This window comes from Haliotis cracherodii, unplaced genomic scaffold (assembly GCF_022045235.1).
Source record: "Haliotis cracherodii isolate W230 unplaced genomic scaffold, xgHalCrac1.p SCAF_9, whole genome shotgun sequence".
Classification (NCBI taxonomy): domain Eukaryota; kingdom Metazoa; phylum Mollusca; class Gastropoda; order Lepetellida; family Haliotidae; genus Haliotis; species Haliotis cracherodii.
The window spans coordinates 3,139,117-3,162,993 of NW_027266343.1; the positions used below are offsets into that span (position 1 = coordinate 3,139,117).

At 38.2% G+C, this 23,877-nt stretch overlaps 1 protein-coding gene across 1 annotated transcript in view; it reads left to right on the forward strand.

Annotated features, from left to right (window-relative positions):
* LOC139452503 (phosphatidylinositide phosphatase SAC2-like) overlaps window positions 1–23,877 on the forward strand; it is a 390,307-nt gene that overhangs the window by 203,497 nt on the left and 162,933 nt on the right.

Sequence of the window (23,877 nt, forward strand, 5' to 3'; positions counted from 1 at the left end):
CTGTAGAATTCAAGTTGTAGCTTCTGTGGTTCCAGTGTTTTTGCATGTGGCTCATTGAAAAGTGACAATGCTGTATGTGCGGTATGTTTATAGGGTCGGGATGGATACATACTGTCTCCTGATTTGCTGGGTGTCCCCGTATTGATTTGTTAATTGAGAGCTGTGAATTTTAATGAGGTGAATATTTGGGCCTGTCTTTTAAGAAATATGTTACCTTCGTTGTATGTTTTGGTAAATGTTTTAGAGGATGAATGTAGGTTTTGTGAATTTGTTTTGGGGTATTATTGTTTGTGAACCTTTTGATTAGGGTTTCATTTTTACATCTTCGGACTTGGTTTTCAGCTTGAATAACTTCCTGTTTGTGATTATGTTTGAAATATTGATGACATGGCAATGTTGATTGATAGGAATAGTTAAAAAAATGTAGCTTTTGTCAGTTATAAATTTAAAAATTCTGTTGTTATTCAAAAGAAAACAGAATTTTTGTTACACTTTTGTGAGTGAAATTCACAGAGATTGCAGTTTTGAAACATCTTCAAATATCGAGTAGACTTAAGCGAAGATTATAGTTTGAATTGGTGAAGAACCAAGGCTTCTTCTTCACCTTCTACTCCTACTCTGTAAGATTATGAGGATGAGTTGACATACGTCACAAATTTAATTCAGAAAACATTCAATGAAAATTGTAAAAGATTTACCGATCAGGAAAAGAGTTAACTAAACCCTCCTTGCTACTGGAGGCATAAGGCCATTGTCATGTATTTTTGAAGCAGTCTTGTTTAAACTTATCATCTGAGCCATTTCAATTTAATATTTGCTAATAGTTGACAGTAAAAGAAAATGTTTTATTTCCTCTATAATAAAAAAGAAAGTATTTTCTTGTCAGTTTATTGAGTTATATAAGATTCAGCATTCATTATGAATTGTTTATTAAGAAATACTAAATAAATGAGGGAGTTGACTTTAGCAATATTCCAGCAATATTATGGAAGGGGACACCAGAAAAATTGGCTTCACACATTGTACCCACTAAACTGGGCCTTTGGTGTGATGAACAAATAGAGAATCTCACCAGGGTGTCTTTTGATATCAAATATATCAACTCGAGTTGATAAAAGTGGAAACATTCCGAGGCTTGCCAAGGATATTTGCCACTTTTATCAATGAGTGTTGATATATTTGATATCAGAAGACATGAGGGTGAGATTTTATTTATCATCCAACATCATTCTTTCAACTTTTTCAATTTGTAGACAGTAATTAGCTGTCTTCAGTGTAAACAGTACTGCAAACAGCTTCAGTAGCAGAGCCATTTGTGATGTCATTTGATTGTGACATCATGGTAACCAGTGACGTCACAATGGTCTGCAAAGCATTGTGATGTAATTTCATTGCAGCGATATCTACAGTGTAGATATTGCTTGATCTCACCCAAGCGATATCTCCTGTGGGAGCCGGTTTTGGATGATCAACGTTTTTATCACTAGGCTGCCACACTGTACCATTCAGAAGTATTTGTTCGTTTGTTGTTTATGCTGCCCCCAGCAATGTTCCAGCTATATAACAGTGGTGATTGACATCATGAGCATCCATCTACGCAATTGGGATACGATGACATGCATAAACCAAGTCAGCGAGCCTGACCACCCAACCCCCTTAGTCGCCTCTTACACCAAGCCTAGTCGCCATTTACAGCAAGCATGGGTTGCTGAAGACCTATTCTACCCCGGATCTTCATTGGTCTGGCAACTTGGTGGTGGTCAAGGTAAACATATAGGTTGCTGGGGACATATGTTCTCACCTGGAATCACTGAGGGAGGATCTCTTCCAAATATTGATACAAAACAGTATTAAAAAATATCATTACTGTGTAAATATCAAAGGTTTAGAATTAGGATAAATATTTATGATGAATTCTGTTCTTGTCGTTATTTTCTTTTTTCTTAAAAGCTTTTTCCGAAGCTTATTTTCATGTAGCAACACACCCATCTAACCTTACACGTCACACGTCGCTGTTATTTAGCTTGCTTCTAATACCAGTGTTAACATCATACTTCAGATAGGGCATGTGTCAACAGTGTTTTGGCTATTTTTGGGAAAAGTCTTTGTTTAAGATAGGACAAATTGTGATGGGTTACTAATATTGTCAGTATTTTCAAGAAATTCTATATCAAACCACCTGTTTTAATCATGGTTTGAAGTTTCCAGTATTAATTATTTATTTTATTTACTGAAATTGTATATTGTTTCAAAAACTTCTTCCATTCTTATCATGATTTGATTTTTTTATGGATAAATTAAGTTTTTATTTATTCCTGAAATGAACAAGTTGAGGTTGCATATTGTGTCATTGGTACAAGTTATTTACCATCATGATTATTAGTTTTACAGTTATTATCAAATAAGGGGCGGTCAGGTAGCCTGGTGGTTGAAGCATTCGCTTGTCACGCTGAAGATCCGGGTTCGATTCCTGATATGGGTACAGTGTGTGAAGCCTATTTCTTTTGTCCCCTGTGGTGATATTGCTGGAATATTGCTAAAAGCCGTGTTAAACCATACTCATTCACTCACTTTTATCAAGTAATGTATTCAACTGATTATTGCCAGTTATAATTGACCATTTGGTTCACAAGTAATTTGCAATTGATTCCTAGCTAGCCAATCAATTCTTTTTGGCATTTATGTTTCCATAAACCCACAATAACATTGCCTCCGTGAAGAAACGAATTGGTCTTCATCAGCCCACACTTGTACAAGATGACTTCAGTGATCAGCCTCTGTGGCATGGTTGATCACATGTCTTTGTACCTTGAACGTGTGCAACATTGCTCATAATATCAATCACTTGATTGAGTGGTATTTAACAACAAAAAATATTTTAGAATAGCCCATGCCCTTAGTAGACCACTGTTTTTATGATTGGCTAAACATAAAGTGTGTTTTGTATTATTGCACTGAATGATTGACTTATTTCATATCCTTCTCCACAGTTTTTTGTGATCCTGATTAAATCATATATCTGTAAAGTTCACTTTCTTTTTTGTTTCTGTTTATGGAGGTATGAACTGATGTGAGGGAATAGAATTTGATGTGAATTTATACCGTGAAGCCATGTTATTCTGGTGATGCAAGATTAGCTCCCCAGATCTAGCTTCTGGTTATACACTTAATACACCACAAACCACTATCCTAGCTGCCACTTTCCATTCTGAACCCTTCAACCACACAAGTTTAAGAAATCACTAGAAAAATATGATATGGCCCCCGCCTCATGGCACCTGTACATGTACTCAGAAGTTCTGCTGTACCAGCAATGTGCTTGTCTCGTTGGAGCAGAAAGATGGGACTTACATCCACAACTAATTGTGCTTTTTGATGTGTGGTAATTTTGCGGTACACTTCAGAAGCTTTGAAGATTTCTGTAAAAGTCCCACCCAGTTGGAATGGTTAGAAAGGTGTTGACTCTGGCTCACATTGTTGTATTGTTGCCGGAACGGTCTGAGTAGGTCAGGACTGTTAATGGTCTAGATCGGTGAAATAGGAGCTGACTATAATTTGTTTGAGTCATAGGTCATCAGCAGGGAAGTAGTATCTAAAGGCAGCGTTGGCTGATGTAACTGCTCCGGTGATCTTCCTTGTTTCAGCTGGTGATCAACGTTCTAAAGTATTGTTTTAGGTGGGAAATATTACCTTCATTCTTCCTTGTTGAAATTTTTTTGTTTTCTTTGTGGTTTCTTTACATAATGATCAAATTTAAACTTGTTTTATTCTGAAGTTTTCTATAAGTTGAGAAGTAGATTTTGTTTCAGACAGGAAATAAAATACAAATTACACCTGGGAAAAACTTGAAATGTACAAAGCTCAGCGGAATGTACGTGTGTACAAGTTTGGCACTACACAACAACCAGACAACCAGGCCGGAGGATGTTCTTTTACTCAGATGTAGAGTCTTTACTTCTACTTTTCATTTTTTGTGAAATTGAAGGATGCTTCTTGGGTGATACTTTCTGCTGCAGTCAAAGCCTTCCTAATATGGTGTTTTATGCTAATTCCAAGGACAAAGGCACCAATGTCCTTTAAAATAAATGTTTGGACAACTCTGATCTCAAATTGTTGAAATTAAAAAGATCCAAACATCAACTTAGGTTTTTGCTGGATGTCTCCAGTCTGGCACTGATGTTTGATGCATCACAAGTTTGTCCTGTTGATGTGATACACAATGTGTTTACCTATGTATTGATTCAAACTATATATAAGGGGGTTCAAGGTTGTTGAAGGCATCAATGTCAGAATTCCAATATGGCTGTCCGGTAGCCATCTTTAATTTTAATAGATAATCTTAAAAATCTTCTACTACCTAACCTTTAGGGCCTGAAACTTGGTGGGCAAGATGGTCACCATATGTACTTCCAAGAGGCATCTTGACCGGAAATCAAATATGTCTGCCAGGTCATCATTGGCTATGTTCCTACATTTTGACCAATTACTGACCATCTCTTATGGTCTCAGCAAAGTGACAGTAAGATAATGAGAAAATGCTGCCCCAGACGCCTTGGAGACAAATGTTTCGAAACACTGATGATTGCATTCATGTCCAGTGTTTTGATCTTTAGCTTGTGTTTTTCACCGTCATCTGTCTGCTGTAAACTTGTATATTTATTTTCAACATCTCCTCTGAGAGCACCGAGCCTTTGATGCTGAAACTATGCATGAATGATCCCAGCATTGATGTCTCCGATCAAATTATTAATATGGTTGCTAAATCAGCCATATTGGAAATGTCAATTTGTCCATTATTATTACATTTATCCTAGTGTCATTGTGAATTGTCCGTTAAGTAATGTTTGGCATGCTCTGTGATAAATGTTTTTTTTGTCCTGACATATTGATTTTTGATTCTCCTTGGACCTTGGACCTTCTTATATGATAGTGTCACGTTGACCTGTGTATGATGCACAGGTCACAAATCAGGCGTAGTTAAGCATCGTCTGTCGTGGAGAGTAGTTGGTGGGTGACTGTGTTTGGCTTGACTCCTTAGAGTTTCTAGGGCTTCAGTCCTGCTCCACAATGAACCACATGTAGCACATGTGGTGTCTCTTAGGCAAGTGGCTGTATTCAAAACATACTTCTGTTCACCCAGCAGTGAATGGGTACCTGGTAGAATGAGATGGCAATGTGGCTGATAACCTTCTAGTTCTTCACAGGCAGCTTTGCTTGTATGATTCCCAGGGAGCTGAGAATGGGAATCAAGTGCCCATGCATCCATTCACCAGGTTAATAATAAAGCACTTTGAGCACGCTTTAGATGTGGATTTGGTGCATTATAAACATGCGCCTTATTATTATTATCATGATTGGTATTTCTGATGTTGGCCATCGCTTGGGCCACAGCAGCTTATGAATCCCAGTGGTAGGTCCCAGACATCTGACATCCAGCTATATCATGGACAGGTGCTTGTGAATCACTTTCAAAATGTGATGATACAAGGTGCATATTTCGGGTGTCTTGCATCGTGATATTGCTGGAATATTGGCAAAAGTGGTGTAAAATCATACTCACTATTGTTTATCCTCTTTTTTTCACATGTTTTGGTTCTTTACCTCATTAATAATATAATGTCTATTTCAAATTATATTATTATGTTTAAAATATCCTAACATTCCAGTGAACTACAGATAAAAGAAATTGCCGGATGTAAAAGTTCTGTAACTCTCAATGATATTGTAACTTAAATGTTTGCCAATAAAACCTAAAAAAAATTCTTTTCGTCATGAAGAAAACCCAGTGCCCCTAACTTTGCAATGGTCGGACAGTTCAAGCTGAAGGATGCGTGTATGATAATTATCAACTGTGAGCGTGTTGGAGTGCCTGCTGTTGATGTAGTTGCAGATAATTCAGTTTGGGGCTTAGGAGGTACAGTAATAAGCTTGGCAAAGTTTACTGTTATAGTAATCTGATTCATTAACTGTTTAATCTATTTTTTATATTATTTTTTTCTTCAAATTACTGTTTTTTGTCCATATGTTTCACATCATTGCTCATTTTGATAAATTGTATTCTTGAATGACTCAAAGAATAGGTCTGGGCTGTATCACGTTGTGTTTTAGTCAAAAAACTTCTGACAGCCGATGTCAAGGTAGTTAAGGTTTCATTTGTAGCAGCAGAAGAATTAGATATTTTTTAAAGTTTATGATATCCATGAGGATTGTGTATTAAGATACTATTCAAACACATTAAAAAAACATTTTGACAAAAAAATTAAAACAAATTCCACCGACTCAATTTCCTCATGCTATTTTGGCACTGACTTTTTTCCCAGCATGAATACCGGCAATAAACTAATTCAGCTCATTGGGGCTGTTCGACATCAAGGGACTCATTGGTACCAATTTGATGGCAAATGCAGCTTGAAAACACTGATGATGGATGCTGCCGCTGACTGAGGGTGGTCATTTGTTAGTAAGTAGGTCATGTTTGTGATAATAAATTTCAAAATAGTTTTATCACTTTTTCACAATAAAGCATCAGTCAAATTATATAGTTTCTACTACGGGCTTAAGAACATTGAGTGATCATTCCTACTAAAATGTATAAGTTAATTATCAAAACATGAAAAGAATTCTTGATGTTTGTCTGATCTATGGATGCTTGAAGAATCGTTATTGACAAAATGGTTAATCTTTTATAAGCCTTTTGTGAAACGGTGTTATGTTATTGTAAATAATTCATTGGGTATCCATTATCCTTCATTAAAAGGACTTGCTGCTAAATTCAAGAAAAAAGTGCTGATGATATAAGTGTTACCATATTCGACGTAAGAAGCGTCCCGCTCTAATATATTGGCTAGTGAACAATCCCAATTAGCACCCCTTCCGATTGATCAATAAGCACTTGTGTGTTATATGCACCCTTGATTATGGGCAATTAAATTCTGGAAAAATATATCAGCTCTATATAAACATTTCAGGCTGTCAGCATAAACCACGAAATTTATCTTTCAGCTCTTTTTTTTTTCACCAAAATGATATTCTAATAAGAGCCGCCTATTACTAATTTTTAGAGCGCCCTTGGCACTTATTACATGGAATACGGTAAGCAATATTCTCAAAACTGCTTCTGTGGTCTAGAGGTAGAGCATTTGCCCGGCTGCGTCGCACCAAAAGACTTTAGAATGTACTTGTTAACCTGCCTTGAAATCGGTATTAAGGGGCTAAAACAAGGACTGGTTGGTCCAGAGTCGGTATTCTGTGTCTGAGATTGGTATTTATGTTTAACTGGGGAACAGTATATCATTTGGCTATCATTTTTAAATAGGCATCAGTCCAGACTGGTACAAACAGCCACATACACATGTCCACGTATATGCATCGCTATATAAGTGCCATAATCTTGAATGCAACGTCAAACCCCATTTCACCTGTGCTTCTCAGTTTCTGTGTTTTTTCCACACTTTCTGACACCTGAACCCTTATTTGCCAACTTCCTCTTCCTTCCTACTCTGCACAACCCTGGTAAAACTTCCGCCCGTAACACCCACCTCAAAACTTTAAAAAATCGTAATCCCTGATTGGAAATATTGAAAAATCATTTATGTAAAATTTATACATGATTTTTTAACAAACCAAAGTTAAAAATATTTAAAGGGTTAAGATTTGAAGCAGGTCTTACGGGTGGAAATCTTCCCCCAACTCCACCTTTCTCAATCATATACATTCGAAGTATGTTAATGTGTAGTGAGGTGAGGTGATATGGGGTTTAACGTCACGTCCAAGATTATTGCACTTATATAGCAATGTATGTCAGTGTGTGAGAGCGAGACTGCTTGTACGATTTTATAGTGCACTGAGATACCATGCCACAGTTTAACATGAATACCCCACTCAGACACAGTATACTGACTCCGAGCCCTCCAGTCCTTGTTTTTTCCCCTTAATGCGGAACACCAGGCAGGGTAACATCAAGTTCCATCTTTTAACATCTTTTGGTACGAGGCAGCCGGGGCATCAAACCCTGGACATTGCGCTCTCCAGGCGGACACTCTACCACTAGACCAATGTGTAGTAATTTGTTCAGTAAGGAGGCCACCAGTCCATTTAACAAATAACTGAAATGATCCGGATTAACGAATCATGGGTGCGTAAATAATTCTGTATAGCAGATCTCACCAGAAGCTGACTTGAAGGCGGCTTCTGCATCTAGTAGCGTATCAATAGGGGCTTCAAAAACCATCAACAAAAATCATATGGAAGTAACTCCTGTGTGGCCAGACATGAAGTTGCATGGGACTTCAGGGTTATTTATGAATAAAAATGATGCTAGAGCATTAGATAGTGATGGTAGGGAGTATTAGCAATGTTTAATGACCTGGGAAGAAGATTGCCACTAAAGAGGTTTGTGTTTCTTGCTGGGTCCGATTCGTCTGATTTGGGGGATGTAAGGCATTAGTGTCTTAATTAGTGCCAAGGTGTTTATGTTTACTCAACATGACGATTTATGATGATTAACAGATGGGTGTAACATTTCCGTAAATTGGCTTCTACTTCTTGTCATATTTGGATACCTGTTGATGCTAGGTGCCATGTTGTTTGTATCTTTGTACAATACTTCCACTCTCGTTCCCATGGTTTTTGTTGTTTATACAGCGGGTGTACCTTTTCGCAAACACCTGGTATCAGCACTAGTTGATAGTGATTCATTAACACATGCTTCTTAGTGGTAGCCCTTTTGTGAGTCAAGCATTCGCGCATCGTGTCAAAGAACCTAGTTTTGAAAGAAAAACATGGGTACAGTATGTGAAGTCTTCTCTGGCAACCCATATGATGCAGCTATACTCACTCACCCACTCACTCACTCACTCACTCACTCACAAAAACACCCTAACACCCACCCACTTTTTCACTCACTCACTCACTCACTCACTCACTCACTCACTCACTCACCCACCCTCTCACCCACCCTCTCACTCATTCACTCACAAAAACACCCAAACACCCACCTACTCACTCACTCACTCACTCACTCACCCACCCTCTCACTCACCCTCTCACTCACTCACTCACACACAAAAAACACCCAAACACCCACCTACTCACTCACTCACCCACCCACTCACCCACCCTCTCACTCACTCACTCACACACAAAAAACACCCAAACACCCACCTACTCATGCACTCACTCACTCACTCACTCACTCACTCACTCACTCACTCACTCACTCACTCACCCACTCACCCACCCTCTCACCCACCCTCTCACTCACTCATTCACTCACAAAAACACCCAAACACCCACCTACTCATGCACTCACTCACTCACTCACTCACTCAAAAAACCACCCAAACACCCACCCACCCACTCACTCATGCACCCAAACACCCACCCATTCACTTATTCACTCACTCACTCACACAAACCCTCACCTCCTCATGCACTCACTCACTCACTCACACAAACCCTCACCTCCTCATGCACTCACTCACTCACTCACTCTCTCACTCTCTCACTCTCTCACTCACTCACTCACTCACTCACTCACTCAACCCCATTTCTCTCATAAGGCATATTTGGCTGTGTATTACCTTCTCTGATTGTCTTGCCATGCGGTGTGTTTGGCCGTCTGAAAGTGTCGGCCTGAGGGGGCTGAGGCCTGGCATGTATGTTCTGTTTATGATGACATATATTGTTCACATCATGAGGATTTTAGTTTTAGTTTTTGGTCTAAAAATATATTTGAATATCAAAGTAACTTCAGTTGAGTGGCTGTTTTTCTTGTCATTTTAAACTGTTGTCTACATATCCAGGTGACCATCAGTGCCATGCCACTAATTTCTATCATAAATGATTTTTATTTTAATATTTTTCCTCAAGCATACCGGTATTTTTAGGACAAAAATCAGTAAGTCATTAAACTGGCCTAGATTAACTTTTCCAATTTCCGAAATGCCACGACCACTTAGGAAGGTTATCACTGAACATGGTGCACTCAGCTTTAGGAGCTTGACGTGCCAACAACAAGTGGAATTGTGGTACAGTGATCCCTCGCTACAATGCTACCTTCGGGGGACAAATAATTGATGAGAGTTAAATAGACGATCAGCGGTTTAACTGAGGTGGAGTTGTAGGGGGTAAATGACCAACAAAACAGTATACATGCTCTCCCTACCTAGCATGATCTACGTTGCACGTTTCAGAGTGAAAAAAAGATTAGAATAGTAGTTGTTTATGATTCATAGTGTAAAAAAAGATTTATTGAGTGTTATGTGCTTGAAAAAAATACATCGTATCCCTTCAACAAATTCAGGAGAATGAACACGTATAACAAACTTGGTCAATACAAATATGAAATTTGATATAAAACATAACTAGACATGATGATTTACCATTTAAAATGTATTTCCTGCTCTCCAAGGCATTGTTTTAAATGCAGAGATTAAGATTACCATGTGTATTTTCTCGTAAACTTAGCCGGAAATAGCAATCAGCTGTGCACACGTTTCCTCCCAATCAATCGGTGACTCAGTTAAAAGTCCCCAATGAAATATTTCAATATCGTGTTATTTTAGTTATGTTATGTTACGTTATGTTGACATTTAATAGTCAAACTGCCTCAAATATTACTTTTAATGAGTCAAAGTATGGCATTTATGATATATGTATCCATTCTCTTGCAACTAAAGTTCGTTTCAAGGCATCAATAGTGGTAATCTGACTGTGGTTGCTGTAAATAACAGTGAGTTGTGTGATCTACAGATCACTTCGCACACGATTTTGCTAAAATTAATGTAAACATTTTTGAATGACATTTGGAATAAAAATGATAAATTATGTTACAAACATAAGTCCAGATATACAGTGAACACCTTTTTTATAACCAGATACATTGTATTATAATAATAGGATTAAATTGCGTACTTCAGTTTGGATTTGTTGACTGGTATTTCCGGTGTTACGTGATCGCGGTGATCAGCTGATAATGTTTTTTGAGATGGGGAAAACATTGTGTCATTGGAAAACTTGAGTTTATTAAAAATATAAGTAAATCTTGTGAGCCATGCTTTACCGCACGCTATAAACGAGTTAGCACTTTCTTGAAGAGCACAATAGCGAGGGAAGAGTATATCAGAAATTTGCTCCTAAAGTATACTGATGTTAATTATGCTAATACCCCAGCATGCCTGTGTGATGTAAAGCCAGTATTTACCACTAACACACGGTGAATATATGCTAATGTGAATTAGTTGCCTTACCTACACTATAAACACAAACTGTACCAAAAGTGTTAGATTCTGACCATTACATCCAGTGGCCGTCCCAACACTACAAAGACAAATTGTACTAAAAGTGTTAGATTCTGACCATTACATCCAGTGGCCGTCCCAACACTACAAAGACAAATTGTACTAAAAGTGTTGGATTCTGACCATTACATTCAGTGGCCGTCCCAACACTACAAAGACAAATTGTACTAAAAGTGTTGGATTCTGACCATTACATTCAGTGGCCGTCCCAACACTACAAAGACAAATTGTACTAAAAGTGTTGGATTCCGACCATTACATCCTGTGGCCGTCCCAACACTACAAAGACAAATTGTACTAAAAGTGTTCGATTCTGACCATTACATCCTGTGGCCGTCCCAACACTGCAAAGACAAACTGTACCAAAAGTGTTGGATTCTGACCATTACATCCTGTGGCCGTCCCAACACTACAAAGACAAATTGTACCAAAAGTGTTAGATTCTGACCATTACATCCTGTGGCCGTCCCAACACTGCAAAGACAAATTGTACTAAAAGTGTTCGATTCTGACCATTACATCCTGTGGCCGTCCCAACACTGCAAAGACAAACTGTACTAAAAGTGTTAGATTCTGACCATTACATCCTGTGGCCGTCCCAACACTGCAAAGACAAATTGTACTAAAAGTGTTGGATTCTGACCATTACATCCTGTGGCCGTCCCAACACTACAAAGACAAACTGTACTAAAAGTGTTAGATTCTGACCATTACATCCTGTGGCCGTCCCAACACTACAAAGACAAATTGTACTAAAAGTGTTAGATTCTGACCATTACATCCTGTGGCCGTCCCAACACTACAAAGACAAATTGTACTAAAAGTGTTCGATTCTGACCATTACATCCTGTGGCCGTCCCAACACTACAAAGACAAACTGTACTAAAAGTGTTGGATTCTGACCATTACATCCTGTGGCCGTCCCAACACTACAAAGACAAATTGTACTAAAAGTGTTAGATTCTGACCATTACATCCTGTGGCCGTCCCAACACTGCAAAGACAAATTGTACTAAAAGTGTTGGATTCTGACCATTACATCCAGTGGCCATTTTTATTATAATCAGATCTTCAATAACTCTCTGCGTAAAGATCTGGGGACGTCTCCACTGGAGGTTGTGTCAGGTTAACTTTCTGATCAGCCAATCAGAGTCAAGGCTTCTAATTTCCAGTACGAATGATTCAAACCAGCATATGTGGTTTCTTCATCTTCTAGACTGATGTATCTGTGTCAGCTTCGAATGCACTGTCATTTTATTGTTATGGATATTTGATACACACTGTCGTTTCTGACCACCATGGCACCCGCATCCTGAATGCAGTTCCATCGAAGGAATATGTGTGCTCTGTGGCACTATCCCTTTACTAAGATTGAATTTATGAATTATCATTTTTGAAAGTTGACATCTGATTGGCTCAAGAACCCCCACAAAGTGTTCTAAATAGCTGCCTCCACTGTAGGCAAATGCCAGTCATTTCTAAATTGGGCTAGTAACATTTATGTTTGGCTGGCCCGACTGTCTGTTTGAAAAAACTGGTCAATACATATTTATTGCTTCAAAAAATGTAGTCGGTTAAGGTGTAATTTAATGTCAAAGTCTGTTTTGTCATTTTGTCTTCATTTTGTAGTTTATCGGAAACCCACGTGAAGTCGTAACTGGGTGTTTCTGTACACTGACTTTAACATATATCATTATTAGTGATACGTGTGACTATCTCCTTTCCCCCGTCACTCAATGAGAGAAACATGATATTTCACTGGACACACGAAATATCCTCTATATATAATTATTAGTGATGCTGCGTGTGAAATATCTCTCCCCTCCCACCCCCCACCCCCTGCAAGAAAGATGAAAGTAGCAAAGACAAATTTGCAGTAGATGAGGCCTGGAATTTGAACGGCTAATTTCAGACAATACAGCAACATTTCTGGGAAGTGTTCTGTTCTGCTTGCCACTGTAGAAGTCTCTCTAACATTGGACAAATACAGGAAAGGACCCTTTGTGACTGGGTGCAAAAGTTTGTAGTGTGACCTGTTTGTGTGAGGCTGGAGCCGTAATGTAGTGCTAGTAATTTATGATGAGAGCTTGCACCATGTTTTGACTTGACTCTCTAACCTGAAGACATGTCTGTTCCTCTTTTGTCCTGGATTCCAAAGCTCCCTAAACATCTGTACAAAGAGAGATATTTTGCTGGGTCCAGCAAATTTCTACCAAATCCCTGTCTCAAAGAGTAACCATAATCCTTCATACAATCAAGGATTAGGACTTCCTTTATATTCACAGGAAGTATTCGAGACAAGTGGAATTAATACCATGTGGATTATCAAAAACTCCAAGCATTTGCTTGAAATTGTGCAATCTCAGAAAAGAACCTAGTTTAATTCTGTCAAAACATTAGATTTTTTAACTTTGTATGTTTCTATCCCACATTAAAAACTTAAGGGATCCACAGGGCATTTGAAAGTACCTGGTGACATAGCTGTAGTTACATGTCTATTTTCAGAGGTTTGGGAGAATTTGTCAAAAGTGAAAGCCAATTCTCTCTGAGGTTTACTGAGAAAACAGAATGTGAAATGTTAAGTAAGGATAAGATATATGGATGAACCACTTCTATATTACCCTGGCCAATCTATTTTACCCTTCCGCGTACATAACAGGCATCTCCACTCCAGTGTAACTGCATCTTAAACCTACTCAACTGTATAAACACTGCCTCCTACCTGTATATATACTTGTCCATCATACCCTGTACATCACTTGCTTGATAACGGTGTAAGAACCAACACCGAACGTCGCTCCTAATTGTAATAACGAAGTTGTTCATCCATATATCTTAACCTTACTTAGTGCTCCAACTTCTAAATGCCTCTCAAAGAAGTTATGTGAAATGTTGGACCTCCTCATTAATAACAGCCATGTAAAATGTGAGGCAAAGACATTAAGACAAGAAGTTTATAGATTGTATTTATTTTTTCAGGTAAGTGCTGATTGATGTTCTGACCTGATAGTGCACATCAAGGTAGGTACTTCATGATCTTAAACCTGTCAGCCCTTAGGGGAAATGCTGGACCTCGTCATAGGTTGAGGCAAGAAGCAGGCATCCCCATGGGCACCAATTGTGCTCCCCTTGCTGACCTGTTTCTTTTTCCATATGTATCCAATTTTCTGCTCTAACTGGGAAAGTCAAAACAAAGTAATTTGGCCTAGAAAGTTAACTTAACCTTCAGATATATCGATGATCTGATATTGTTCAATAACCATGAAATAGCCAATTCCTTCCACCGATTTACCCACCTGAACTAGACATACAGGAGATAAGTGAGACTGTTTCGTCTCTTTCATATTTAGATATATGCATAAAGATTCAGAGTGACAAAACTCTCCATAAGACTGTATGACATGAGGGATGATGTCAACTTTCCCATTATGTCGAGCAATATTCCAGCAGCTCTCGTCCGTGGTGTCTACATGTCACAACAGGTACAATGGCGTATGCTCTCTCTACAAAGATTTCAAAGAGCATCATACCACTCTTGTTCAAAAGTTGTTTGATGAACGTTACAACATTCAAGGCCTCAATAAAGTTTTCAAAATGTTTTATGTTAGACATGTGAAAAACATTTCCAAATTTGATGCATCAGTGACAAAAATGTTGTCAGATGCTGTTCCAAATTTGACTTGTACCATATATTTCCGTGTTTTTTAGGTGAGCAATTCACTTGTCTTTGCATGTGTTTGTGACAGGTGCCACATGTGGGGCTGGATATGCTCAGCTTTTCACAAACACCTGTCATCATCACTATTTGAGAGTGATTCATAAACACATGCTTATAGTTGGAATTGTACAATTTTGTTTATATGTTTGAAATAGTTCAAGGACAAGGCTAAGATATAAATACAAAACATCTTTAGATACCTGGGGACCCCCCTTAATTTCTTACAATATCAGAGACCCGTGAAGATCCGGGCTACACTTGGTCTTCAGCAGCCCATGCTTGTCATACGAGGCGACTATGCTTGTCATAAGAGGCACCTAACAGGATTGAGTGATTTGTTGATGCATGTCATCATAGCCCAACTGTGTGGATCGATGCTCAATATATCAATCACTGAATTGTCTGGTCCAGACTCAATTAATTACAGACTGCCATCATATCTGGAATTTTCTTGAGTGTTGCGGTAATAAACAAACAAACAAAATGATTTCAAATGAAGGAGAGCTCCAGAGACTTCTGTAGTTCATCTCACCATTGCAGTGTTCATCTGTGTTGTGGATCTGGACTTAATTGAAAGGCGGTATGGAAAACATATCTACAAGGTGTTTTCTTAAATGGACAATGGTGTGCGTGAGTTGTGAAGTTGACAAAGCACAGTTGTCAGTTGTGTCTGCAAGGTGGGTGTCAGGTCGTCAGTTAACACGGCCACTCATTTCTTCTTCTGCGTGGCAGTGAAATTAACAATGTCTCTTCAGACAGTTGCTAATGTTGGAGCTTTGAATTTCATTTAAAACCCTGAGGTATGACCTTTAAGTTGATTTGCTTGACTGGGACAATAATTTTGACAGCTCATTTAATGGCTGAAATGTTGATTTTGTTTCTTGTTTAACGCCACACTAGGCAATATTCCAGTTATTGAACGTCAGTCTGTAAATAATCGAGTCTGGACCAGACAAATCAGTGATGAGCATCGAGCCACACAGTTGGGATATGACATGCATCAACCAAGTCAGCAAGTCTGACCACCCGATCCCGTTAGTCGCCTCTTTAGACACGCATGGGTTGCTGAAGACCAATTCTGACCAAAATCCTTGTGGGTTGACATGGCTATGAACCGAACTGTCCTAGATTAATGTTTCAGGATTATTCTGGAGCTATGTTTTGTATGCATGCAGCAAATGTTTAGTTGAGTTGAACGCCGATAAAAGGAAATGACTGACAAGAGGAAGCTTTCTATCTGAAACAGCCTTGATTATATGAAACAGCCTTGATTATATGAAACAGCTTTGATTATATGAAACAGCCTTGATTATATGAAACAGCCTTGATTATATGAAACAGCCTTGATTATATAATGTATTATATCTAGTTGATAAATACCCATGACACATTCCCCTTTGCTTGGTTTCGGAAAACTGTCACAAGCTCCATCTCTCTCTTTTGCAACTTAACACAGGATTTCTCTCATTCATGAGCTTAAAATCAACAACCAATGAAAATAGCACTTCTCAACAATAGTTGGACATAGATCTAATTTGAACATTGAGGTTCATATAATCAAGCCCTTGATTCATATTATCCCGTCAGATGACAAATGATCTTTAATCTTATGCTGCCCGACATTCCCAGCTGTATTGGAGACAGTGTGCAACAAGACAACCCGAGTGCTGGGCAATGTAACTATTTGACTCAGTTGTGACGGAATACGGTTGTTTCAGTGGATGGTTATCTTTAGCATTGTGCCATTCACTCCAGACTCAAAATGAAGCTATGGGGGCGAATAATAATAATAATAATATAATGGATATTTAATCCAGTGGATACTCGAGGATGGAGATGAAACAGATTCTATGTATTTGTAAATTCATAACTGAGAACCTGAACAATTAACAAGGAACAATGTATGTTGCCAGAACTCTATGTTCTTAACCAGATGCAGCACCTTTAACCTTTCTCGAGAACAGAAACAGGGCCTTTTTGCCTAAAATCCTGAAACAGAGTCTTTTGTCCAAAATCCTGATACAGAATCCTTTGCTTAGAATATTGAAACAGAACCGTTTGCTTTGAATCCAGAAACAGAGCCTGTTTCCCAGAATCCTTAAACAGGATCTTCTGCCCAGAATCCAGAAATAGAGCCTGTTGCTCAGAATCCTGAAGCAAAACTTTTGTCTTGAAACTTGAAACAGAACCTTTACCTAGAATCTTGAAGTCTGTCATTGAGAACCTGAATAATTCCCCAATTTCTTCCTATCCAGTACCAGACCGTTTCAGTCAGAAACTCCTAACAGAATTAAACTCTCATTCAAAAACTTTTATATTGAATCTCTTGTACTCAAAGTATCATCCATAAACTTTTAAGATATCATTTCATCCAGAAAATTTGACAGAACCCAAATTCAAATTTAAACCATCTGCATGACTTTCGCCTTCCATGTTGCATGTGTCATACAGTGTGAAACACTGAGATAAGGATATTTCCATGCATACCTAGGTTCTGATTTTCAGATTATGACCTCTGTAAACATTTAGAATTAGAAGTGCATTGTCAGGTTTGGCAGCAAGATATACCAGACAACTGGCAGATGAGTAATAGGTGCTGCATGTACTGTCTGTTTGGCTCTGTTTTTGTAATGAGTGAAATAATAACTTCCTTGATAGCTTCTTGAGTGGAACAGAAGCAAATATGACTCCTGTTAGTTCACAGCAGACAAATTGTTTGTGATATTTTGACAGCCGTGATGAGTTTTTTTTTTGTTTTTTTTTTTCAAAGTTTGGGCTAATTAGACCAGGAAGTGATTGAGTAAGGGACCAGATACTCCATGCAGGTGGTGTAAGCCGACATGAAATGAAAGTACGAAATTGTTCCACTGAGACAGTTAAACATTGCCGCTGACGAAATCTACAATAAACAACCCAATAAACAACGTACTTGTCTATTTTGGTTCTTTGATGTGTTGCTCAGTTGTTAGTTATGTGCAGGTTTATTAATTGCTTTGACACAAATCACTTACCATGTGTCTCGACAAACGTCATCTTATGTCTAATGAGTACTTTTTTACCTTTCCCACTCCCCAGAAAGGCAACAAGTGCAATAGACATTTGTCAATTTCGCAAGTTAACAGGTTTTCTTTACTGTCCTCTTCAAGACATACATGTCAATTTCACATGGACTTATGAACTGGACGTGCAGGATGTTTTGTCTAGAGACATTTGGGAGCAAAGTGTGTTTGTTATTTTGTTGTGAATATCTGTTATTATTGAGGTGAGCTGAAATGGGGTTTAACGTCGCATTTAAGTGTTCTTTTTTAGGATAGGTCAGGTGAGATGAGATGAGGTGAGGTGAAATTGGGTTTAACATTGCCTTCAAGTGTTCTTTTTATCCCCTGGTATATAATGGTATATAATGCGGGGGATATAGTCTACGCCCAGTCTGTATGTTCATCCATAATCATTTCATTTTCGGAGCACAACTCCAAAACCATTCAGTATTTTTCAACAGACCTTGGCAAATATATCAAACAGATTCTGAAGTGGTGCCTTTTGCTATTTAAGGATTTATGGCATTTGTATCTTTCTCAATTTCCATGGAAACAATTTGTACTTAGTCTCATAAGGGGGTTGAAATTGTAACATATATAAAAGGTATTCTTCCATGAAACTGTACACAAAGACCTGGTTGGCAGCTAGTGAAACTTTTCATGTCTATCAGACTCATGCTGAATTGGTGCCATTTGCTATTTAGAAATTTTAGAAAGTTTCTATTTTTTACGTTCCCATCCAACAAGTTGGACTTAGGTTCTATAAGTGTGGTGTTCATTTCCAGAGCGTAGCTCAAAAACTGTTAAATACTTTCTTACAAAACTTTGTATGTCTACCAGGCACATACTCAACTCGTGCCTTTTGCTATTTATATAAATTTATTATAAATTTTTATTTTTTATGTTAATGCAAGTCTACCACATAGTAGGATACCAGAGCAACATCATCCGCGAACATTCTTTGTAAATTTCAGAAACAAGTTTAGATGCAACCTTCATGAAAAAGACATTTTTAACTGTAGACTACTCAGAGCGAAGTCCTGCTTGACCGTCAGATATATCATTTACGCTAAGCCCTGGAAATACCAAGCCAGTTCCATGATTTACTCTTGTATACAGACAAACAGATTAGACAGAAATTCTCTCATCAAGTTGGACTTAAGTAACAGTCAGATAATTTGTTCTTTTGAATTTGTGGGGGCTGGGAGATTTGTCATATGACATGATCACTCTTGTTTAGGATAGGTGAGGTGAGGTTGGGTTCTAGTGTTCTTTTTTAGACAGTTAACCTTGTGATACAGAATTTAATCTAAGATTGTTTGCTGGTTGTTTCTATCACTCAACTATTCCAGCCATACTCCACGTGGCCAAAGCATGTTTCGGATCACCATTATGGGAAGGATTCAATTTTAATAATGGCTAAAAAAAAAAAAGTTGTGAAAAAATGATGCCTCACATGTATACATATTAAAGTGACCAAGAAGCCTGCATGAAACATGGAATCCCCTATTTGAGTCATAAATAGGATCTTAACTGATGCAGTAGAGAAAATTTGGATGGCATTTCCCTGTGCTGGGGTCTACTCTTAAGCAACCCATACCTGTCGTAAGAGGCAACTAATGGGATCGGGTAGTCAGACTCGCTGACTTGGTTGATGCATCTCATTGTATCCAAATTGCGTGGATCGATGGTCATGATGTCAGTCACTGGATTATCTGGTCCATTTGGTTATTTACAGATCGCCGTCATATAGCTGGAATATTGGTGAGTGCGGCGTTAAAAAACAAACAAAACAAAACAAAATGAACAAATGCCTACTGTCCATCAGTGCATTCAAATTTCTCATGGCTTCTCATGAGTGATCAGTATTTGTAGGTATATTTTGAACTTTCCATAATTTACAACATTTCTTACTGAAATTTCTCTTTTAAAGCTTTCGGGATTTGTAATTAATTTGCTTTGATGAGTTTTTGAGTAGACTTCCCATTGGTTTTTGAAAAGATGATTTTTGTTCTTCATTTTTTATCAATTGGTTTTAATGCTTTTGAACAATTTAATGCTTTTGTACTCTAATAGCCTTCTAAGATAATTGTACATAAGGTGGGACAAACATGTCTACAGTACTTATGTTACTAGTTTGTCTTGAGAAAGTCCAATTGTGCAAGTGAAATTTGAAAAAAGCACAAGAAATGCAAGTCCTCAGTATTATATAGGTGAGGTGAAATGGGGTTTACATCACATTAAATGATTGTCTGCCCAGAAAGCCTAGGTCAGTGGTTCGATCCCTGGTCGTTTCATATCAAGAGATGTTAAAAATGGTACTTGTTATTACCTTCCCTGGTGCCCGGCATTAAAGGACAAAACACGGTCTGGTCAGATAAGAGTCAGTATACTGTCTCTGAGTGGGGTATCCATGTTAAACTGTGGCATAGTATCTCAATGGGCTAGCACTATAAAACCAACATTAGTCAGGACACGTACAAGCAGCCACACATATGCATGTCACTAAATAAGTGCAAAAATCTAGAACGAGATGTTAAAGGCATCTCACTTTATGTATAACATCTTCCATGGTAAATGGACCTTTGTAAGCAAATCTCCTTGGTTTAATCCCCTGTAACCAAATAGTACACCAGTAATGCTATAACCATCAATATTAGTAAGTAAATATTTGTCTGTTGGAGCATGTTTACCGAGCGATCAATGAATCAACAAAAATCATTGGGGACATGAAAGGGAAATTTCATGGACAATTAATCTTGTAGGAAGGGCAATTATTGATGTTTCTGAAAGAGAAATGATATTTACAAATTAAATTGTGTGTTAGGTTGTATGGTCAAATCTTATACAATGTTGCTGAATGGTTATTTTTGACATTATAATTTTTTGTCCCAAAATATAATAATGTATCTGGATATATAATTTTCAAAAAAAATATTGCTGTAGAAAAATATGTTAATATGAAAGTACAAGTGATTTTATGATTAATATTCATGCAATGTTGCCTTCATTATAGCAAGTGAGTTATTGAGTGCGTGAGTGAGTGAGTATGGTTTAACGCTGCTTTGAGCAAAACTCCAGCAATATCACGGTGGGGGACACCAGAAATGAGCTTCACACATTGTACCCGTGTGGGGAATCGAATGCGGGTCTTTGGCTGTTGAGTGAACACTTTAACCACTCAGAGGCTACCCCATCTCCATAAGCTTGTACAACATGTCAACGTATTATGAATGAGGATTCATTACAAGTTGACCAGCCCAGTAGCAATTCCAGTTTAAGGTCTCGGGCAAACTATGATTGTGGTAAGAGGCAGTTGGATCAGGAGGTCAGGCTCATTGACTTGGTAGATGGTGTATCATTGTGGCAGACAGCCTGGAACGTTGCTCATAATATCAATCACTGGTTTGTCTGATCCAGACTAAATTTTTTCCAGGAAAGATATGTAATCCAGCTGTGGTTGTCATGAACAGTCATGCAGGAAGTTTAAGGTGCATGCTGCATTTTTGTGTTTGTTCAAGTGGTTGCAAGCTCAATATCCAAACACATTCAGTGAAAATCTTTTCCCATTTTGATGTCCACACTCTTTGTTATATCGCAATAAAGTACTGCCACTCGGCATACATCTCTTACATCGAAACACTAATAAGAAATGTTTATTCTCTCTGCTGTGTTTTATTGTAAGATAAACAATGACCAAGAGTCATTTATTTCTTAAATTAAAATATCAAATCTTACTGCTTTACTTACAGTTCACAGAAGCTATGAATAAGAAGATGTTTAATGTTAGTTTTACATTTTCACATTCAAAGACATATTAAAGTACCCCCGAATATATTATGTTTTTTTCTCAATTTGTCTGCCAATGGCACTTACTTTGGAATCTATATAAATCCCTATGTATATATGCATCGCAGATATTATCAAGAAGTGGTGAAAATATGTATTATGCTCACTAAAGGCTTGTGTTATGCAATTTGTATTCCAAATACAGCAGAACTTACGGTTGTCTCGAAGTAGAAGCTTGGTCCCTGTGTGTCCCAGTTGTGTCGGACCTCGGATAACTCGAAGTGTTTATGTAGATCCCTTCAACTTTGACACAACAGAGTTTGACTTTATATGACATTTAAATACAGGAACACTGGTAACTAATATGACTTCGTTATGAAGCCAGTATTCCCAGCAATGTGTAGATCTATTGGTGGAGTAGTGAAACTAAATGTCAAGACTTGTAGTTGGTTATTAGTGAGTTACCGAGGAGAACCTTTGCAGAGTAAATACTTTCCCAGACATGTATTTATAAAGGATCCTTCGTTTTCTTTCCAGACATATAAATATGCCAAGTCTATTTCATATATTGCCATTTGTTTGCACTTCATTGTCTCTGTTTACTGTGAGTGCCAAGGAAACTCGATTTGGAATCGGTAAATGTTTTCCTGGAGTCTTGTATGACTGATACATGAGCATCACCCTGTTTTTGTTAATGTGACCTTGGTACATCTAATGAGACATCTTCCACAGGCCACGTCGCTATATAAGTGCAATAATCTTGGACGCGACGTTAAACCCCATTTCACCTCACCTCACCTCTTCCCCAGGCAAGGGAGTTAACTGACTGTAAAGTCAAGTTTCCACCCTTGCTGAACTAGGCTGGTATTATGGATTTTGGCTGGACTAACGAGTCTATGCATAGTCCAATCACAATCACGCAGCGAAATCAAAATCCGGTTCGTAAACTGTCATGCAGATTTACAGTATTTGCAAAGCATGCATGTGCACCACCAACTCAACAATAGATATTTTCTGAATCTTTTCATGTTTTTAATCAAGATGCTGATGTGATTTGATGCACTTTGCAATGTAAGACCCATTTTATCACAATATAGATCTTGATTATCGATCAGATCGTCTTGACTGGGTGCCACCATTTTGTTTGAAGCAAATGCAAGTGATACGAGAGGTAGAATCTGATTGGTCATACAAAGGATATAACTCGTAATAGCCACTGGTGGCGCTACGATCGAGCCCAAGAATTCCAGTCTTTATTGGCAAGGATGGAAACTGGACTTTCAAAGTCAGTTAACTCCCTTGCCTTGGTGAAAATGCTGATGAGACTGCTTGAGACATGTTTTGGTCTGTGGTTACTTGGAAGGTGGGACAAAGTGCTCTTTGGCACATGATGTGCAATGTGGCACAGGGTTTCATTCTGGTGATCGTGTGTCAAGATGGCACATGATGTACAATGTGGCACAGGATTTCATTCAGGTGATCGTGTATCAAGACGGCACATGATGTACAATGTGGCACAGGATTTCATTCTGGTGAACGTGTGTCAAGATGGCACATGTATGTGATAAATATCAAGTGTCAATGGTGATGTGATGGCGGCCTGTAAACAAACCACACAATCAAAAGGAGGACTCGAAAATCCAGTGACACGATAGTGCATTTACTGAATTATAAGATTATAAGTTAATTTTGAATTATGTGGGCTGTGTACCAGTGCAGAGATGCTGCTGCCTATAAGTAAAGAAACATAAATAAAGAGAAAGCCATGAATCAGTTTGTTGCCATCACTTCTGTGCCGGGCTGGATCAAACTCCTGACTGTAACGAGGTCTCCTCTTATCTTATACTGGCTTGTCTATTACCATATATTTAGCTTGTCTGTTACCAGATCAGATCAAACTCCTGACTGTAACAAGGTCTCCTCTTATCTTATACTGGCTTGTCTATTACCATATATTTAACTTGTCTGTTACCAGATCAGATCCAACTCCTGACTGTAACGAGGTCTCCCCTTATCTTACACTGGCTTGTCT